This window comes from Schistocerca piceifrons, chromosome 5, assembly GCF_021461385.2.
Source record: "Schistocerca piceifrons isolate TAMUIC-IGC-003096 chromosome 5, iqSchPice1.1, whole genome shotgun sequence".
Lineage (NCBI taxonomy): Eukaryota > Metazoa > Arthropoda > Insecta > Orthoptera > Acrididae > Schistocerca > Schistocerca piceifrons.
Window position 1 is genome coordinate 255,425,964 of NC_060142.1, and position 6,552 is coordinate 255,432,515.

Below are 6,552 nucleotides of genomic sequence, written 5' to 3' on the forward strand. Positions count from 1 at the left end.
CGGCGGAACTTGTAATTTTTTCAGTAACGGTAATCACAATAGATTTTCAGGGAAAAGGGATAATGATCGGAACGGACGTTATAGCGGTAATTTTCAAAATGACAGACGAAACAGACAGGACAATAGATACCAGCCTTATGACAATAACAGACATTCTAACAGAAATTACACAGACAATTATAATAACAGAAATTAATACCGGAATGGTCAATCATACGGAAACAGAAATCGGTATTATCAAGACAGAAATTATTCATACAATAATAGAAATTCTGACTACAGAAATAACCAGGGTAGTAGACCATCAAAAATTTGTGAACTGACAGTCGAAATTACACAAGAAGTAGTCATGCAGATAGCCAGGAAAATAGAATTTTAACAAGAGACACAACCAAGAATTTACATCTAACAGACAGGAAGGACCTAATTGCCATCCTCCACGTGACAGAAGTTCAGAGAGACAAGTGTAAATCGTAGAAATTGATCCGTGAAGTGACACGAATAATCAAAGACGTGACGCAAACAATCGACAATGACTTGTAGCTTCGGCTTCTGGCAGCAATATAGACGGTTCAGAAATTAATGACACTACAACTTTGAACTACATACGCTTGGAAGACATGAGACACATTTTGCTAGACGAAAAGGATAATAATGTAGACGCATTTTTACATCCTGTCACTGAAGTATGTGTGAGTAAGAATAAGTTCACTGCGGTTTTAGATTCTGGGATCCCATTGAATATTATTACTGAATCAGTTTTTCGTATATGTGTAAGAACTATGAGCTTACCACCTTCCAGTCACTTTTCCGTCCCACAACAATCCCCCCCCCCCCAACCCACACCCACACAATGGACAACTTGGTTATGTTCTTGATCATATATTCCCTGTTGTCTGTTAATCCTAAATTGCTTTGTTTCTACCATTCGAGCTATGCAATGTACTTGTAGTTACGTTATGGCAGTTGAAGTATGTATTAATCACTTCATAGCTCAGAGTGAGAAAGTTCACATAATTTTATTTTACTCACTTTTATGATAGACAGATTCTGTCTCACATGGATCTATTCATGTCTTTATACTGTCTCGTTGCACTTAGGAACATAACTCAAAATTTATTTTGTGTTCTCTCTACCACGTCCCTCTCACCTAACCCATGCCCCTTCTGCCCCTTTCCCCGACTCCACTCTTGTGATGAATATTTAGAACGCTACCCAATATTTCACAGACGTATTGGCTGGATTTGCGTGTCACATGGATAGTGACCTCGAATATTCCCAATGACAGCAATGAGACTCTTGCTTCGTTATGTACAGTTCTGCTTCCTCGACATTATGTGTGTGTGTGTGTGTGTGTGTGTGTGTGTGTGTGTGTGTGTGTGTGTGTGTGTGCCAGTATTCGTACTTGATGAATATGTACGTGGATTGTTGTTGGAAGGTGTGGAACATTTTGAAACCTACATGCAGCTACAGGTGTACATCTGTAACTACATTTTTATGATTGTAAGTCACTTTTCTAAACCCACAATTCGAGGAGCTAATTCTGGAAAAAGTGTGGAAGTCAAACAACAGACCATCTTAAATTTCATTTGTCAAGGATATGAGTTTTCTGCTAATTTTATTATTGTTCCATTACTCAGTACACAAATTATATTAGTTTTGGAGTTTCTTAACACATATAAAGCAATTTTAAACTTTAAGGAAGGAAGTGTGAACTTGACTGTTGCTGGAATGCTGAGATGTTTGAAATTTTTCGAGAGTGTAACGAAATCTGAATCAGACACAAATTGTTTAAGGTTTCTTACTTCTTATGTTTTCGCTGTGTATTATGACAACGAAAATAGATACAGAGACGCGATGGATGATATGATTAATAGCGAAGAATTAATTAATGAAAAGGTTAACAGAGCTGAAGTGACAGATGACATTGCTAGAGAAGAATTACACCAAATTTCGGCTTCACACGCTACAGTATTTAGTCATCACACAGGAACTATACAAGGCTTACACTATTTATTAAAAGTAAAAGAACACTCACCATTTCGGGGAAAAACGTACGCTATTCCTTTGGCTTATAGAGACAAGGTTAAGAATGAACTTCAATAAATGTTAGATAAAGGCATTATTGAGCCAGCAGTCACTCCTTATACCAGCCCATTACATGTCGTATTGGCATTACAGTGAACTTGAAAAAATCTATCCAATGTGTGGGTGTGGGTTGGGGGGGGGGGGATTGTTGTGGGACGGAAAAGTGACTGAAAGGTGGTAAAGTAATAGATAAAACCTAATTAGTGCTCCTTGACTGTAGAGGTAGCAAGGAGGCATCCTGTTCCCGATCTTACATGAGTTAAATAAAATATTCTGCCACGCGTGAAGCATCTGTAAGTTGTGTACGCAGTCAAGATACATGAAGAATATCTTACAGTCCTATCACTTTTAAGGATTATAGTTGTCGCCTGAGAAAGGCAAAACACCGATCAAATTTGAAGTCAACCAGCTCATTACGTATTTTGTCAGGATTTGTAATTTTGTAGGAGTAGACCTTTGGGTACATGTGGTGCCACCAACATACCATCTATACTACCCACCACATGCCCCTAACTGCGAAAACAGAGACCGAAATCTGTTTTATTTGCTGGCGTGACCTGCTCCTTGAATCAGTTGAGAAATGACCTGCCCATTTGTCTCTATAATATTTGTCACATGACGTGTATCATAAACAAGAACATCCAAATATTACAGATGCTATTGTAGTTGAGGTCGAAAATAAATTGAGAGTTTTAGATCTATTGTTGAGAAGTACAGATTATAGGCTGAAATACTCAATCTTTCAGAGGTCAACACATACAGATATTATTAGTAACAATTACAATCACCTTGTACAACATAAAAAGGTGTTTTTCCACGTATGCAAACTTGCATAAATAAAAATCCATTAGATGAGGTGTAAACTGGTAGAAAACTACTTACACTTAGATGGCAGTGGCTAATGGCTACAACAACTATGTGTTCAAACAAATACACCTTGAACAGAGACGGAATATGTGCTCAGGAACCAATAAAGACACAAAATTATTAAGGTAACAATATCATGGGCCCATGTGAATACAGTCATCCTCAACTTTCAAAAAAGATGCTGCATGAGCTTCTGCACAGGAGGCATCATTGAGACTTGGTCATAGACAGAGCATGGGGGCTGACAGCGCAAAAGCTAAAAAGTTTGATTCTGCTGGAGTATAAAAATTATGATGTAGATCATGTGACAAATATCATTAACGACACCTGGGACCTCATTTCTCAGATTATTCAAGGAGCGTCCAGCAAATCAAACAGCTCTCGGCTAACATTTGCCGAATGCGGGATATGTGGTAGGTAGCATAAATTGTATGTTGGAGTAACCACACGTTCCACTGAACGGCCCACATCACCATACCTTGGAAGAACTAGAGATTTTTATGATGTAAGTTAAAGAACACGAAAAGATATTTAACGAGCAGGTTGCTGTAAGATTTAATCCGGTTTTTCCTTGATCAGCCAAGAATTATAATCTTTAAACCGCGAAATACTGTAACCTATTCCACACCCATCTTGACCGCGAGCGTAACTCATACATGAAAGACACACAGAAGGAAATTTTGTTTAACCTACGTAAAGTCAGGTACAGGGTGTGTCCTTAGGTACCTCCATGTTCATCGATTACTAATAAGGTTTCACTTATTTTCTTCCCAGTTAACTTTCCTCTCGTCAACAAACCCATTCATCCATCCCCCCATAGCGTTTCTATATTTGCACGGGAAAAATTGACTATATGCCTAATAGTATATTCTTTGTTTTTTTGAATCTAAAATGGAACTGTTTCTCCCAATTGAGCTATGCTGCTATGGCAGTTGAAGTGTATACTAAGCATTTCATAACTCAGAGTAAAAAATTCGCATATATTTGGGTTATATACGCTTATGTTAGACGGACTATGTCTCACATGGATCTCTTCATATCTGTAGACAGCCTCGTTGCATTTTGTAATCTAGCTCAAAATTTCTTTTATGTTCTCCATCCCCTTCTCCATCACTTCAGCTCCTTCCTCCCCCAATCTTATCCAAAAGCCCTTTCCTTCCCCCCCCCCTCTCAAACCCCTCTATTACATGGAATAATTATAAAGTTACCCATTATTTCACGGGAATATTCTTTAGATATGCATGTCATGTACCCCCACTAATAAAACTGAGACTCTTTTTTTTAGTGCTCCTCTGCTTCCTCGACATAATGAGTATGTGTCGATAATCCTACTTCATGGATATTACATGAACTGTTGTCGGAGTATGTGGAATACACTGAAGCGCAGATAATGCTACATGCACACATTAGTAACTGAATTTTTGTAATTGTCACTTTTTCTTGACTGTATGTATTGTACATGCACTTCTTCACTACGTTACCTCTCTACATATTTTTGCTTTTTGCTATATACGTACCACTTTATTATATTGTGTTTTATAAATAATACAGCATGACTCCATGTACTCCATCGAATTTTCTGTCTTTATGCTTTATATTGTTTGCACAATTCTTCCACCAATGTGACTGTTTGCTTTTGTCTCCTTGCCCCTTTCTGTGTTCATATCCCCACCTCCTCTCTGTGTCCATCTCCTCCACCCCTCTACTCTCTGTCCATATCTTCATACCCCTCTCTGTGTCTGTCTGTTCTTTCCTCCTGTCTATGTCTATCTGCGCCTTCTCCGGTCCTAATTGATCTATCACCTCACCTGGCTGGCTGTTCATAACCTCCTCTTACCTATCTCTATCCATCTCCTCCTCTTTCATTTTCTATCCAGCTCCTCTTCGCCTCTCTCGTTGTCCATTCCTCCACACCCTTTCTCTCTCTTGCCCTCCCACCCTGTCTGTGCCCATCACCTCCTTCTTCTCGCTGCCCCCTATCTCACACCTCGTTATCATCCTCACCCAGAAATTAATGTTCTTACCACCGCAGTATTTGTCTTCAGATAGTAACATGTATGAAAGACGATGTGCGTAAGTGTTCCGCTATTAACGCCACTGTTACAAGGCAAATCAGTTTTCCCTTAGATAAACGTTGTAACGGTCGTGAGCGTTAGCTAGTTTTGAAATTGGAAGTGGAAAGTTGATGCCTTTAAGGTGACAAAGACGCAATTCCGACACCTCACTGAGTTTCAACGAGGCCGTGTAATAGGGCTACGAGAAGCTGGATGTTCCTTCAGCGATACTGCAGAAAGACTTCGGGAGACTGTAGCCACTGTACATGACTCCTGACAGCGGTGGTCGCGAGAACGTATGATTGCAAGAAGACCGGGTTCTGGAGGGCCACGCAGCACGACCGAGGGGAAAGACCATCGTCTTTGGCGTATTGCTATGGAGCATAGTACTGCATTTACAGCAGCAATTTCAGCAGCAGTTGGGACCACAGTGACACAAAAAATGTTATAAATCGGTTGCTACACTGACAGCTCCGAGGCGGATGTCCTCCAGCCTGCATTCCACTGACCCCAAACCATCCCCATTTACGACTTGTGGTGTCGAGTGAGAGATTTTTGGAGTGCAGATTGGAGGTTTGTTGTGTTTTCTGATGAAAGTTGGTTCTGGCTTGTGGCCAGTGACAGCCGTGTGTTGGTAAGGAGAAGATCACTTGATAACCTGCAACCAACCTGTCTGCCTTCTAGACAAACTGGATCAACATCTGGAGTTATGGTCAGGGGTGCATTTCGAATGGGACCAGGAGCACCCTCATGGCTATCCCACGCAATCTGACTAAGAAACTGCGCGTTTGTCTGGTGATTCGACCAGTTGCGTTGCTATTCATGAACAACATATCAGGGAGTGTTTTCCAAGATAATAACGCTCGCCCACGTACAACTGTTGTAATCCAACATGCTCTACATCGCACTGACATGTTGCCTTGGCTTCTTCGATCACCAGATCTGTCTCCAATCGAGCACATATGAGAACATCATCGGACTACAACTCCAGCGTCATTCACAAATAGCCTTAACGGTCTCTGTATTGAAGAACTAAGTACAACAGGCATGGAACTCTATCCCACGAACTCCGGGACCTGTACAACACAATGCATTCAAGTTTGCATTCAACATTCTGTCGGTTACACCCGTTATTAATGCACTAGCGTTTCATATTCGCAATAGTTATCTCGCGTTTAGATTAACCTTGCAATGTTAATCACTTATACATGTTTCTAGACAAATGTATTCCTGGAATTTCCTTACTCTACGTTAACTAGCTTTTGGTGTTGCGATTTTTTCCGTCACTGTACTATGCGACCGACAGCAAAGCTTATTTAAACTTATCCTGAATTTATTTGTCGAGACAGTTTCCTATATTCGTCAAACGATTATTTAGTTAAACTTAGGTAGCATATATTATATAGTGCGATAACGTATTCACTTTGCTGTTAATTTTGCGTTTGTCTTGTAACAAGATGTGGGCTAAGGATTAATCGACTCATGGTTACTCAAGTCACTGTTTTTTATTTTAATTTTTTTAATGGCCAATGCACACATAAAC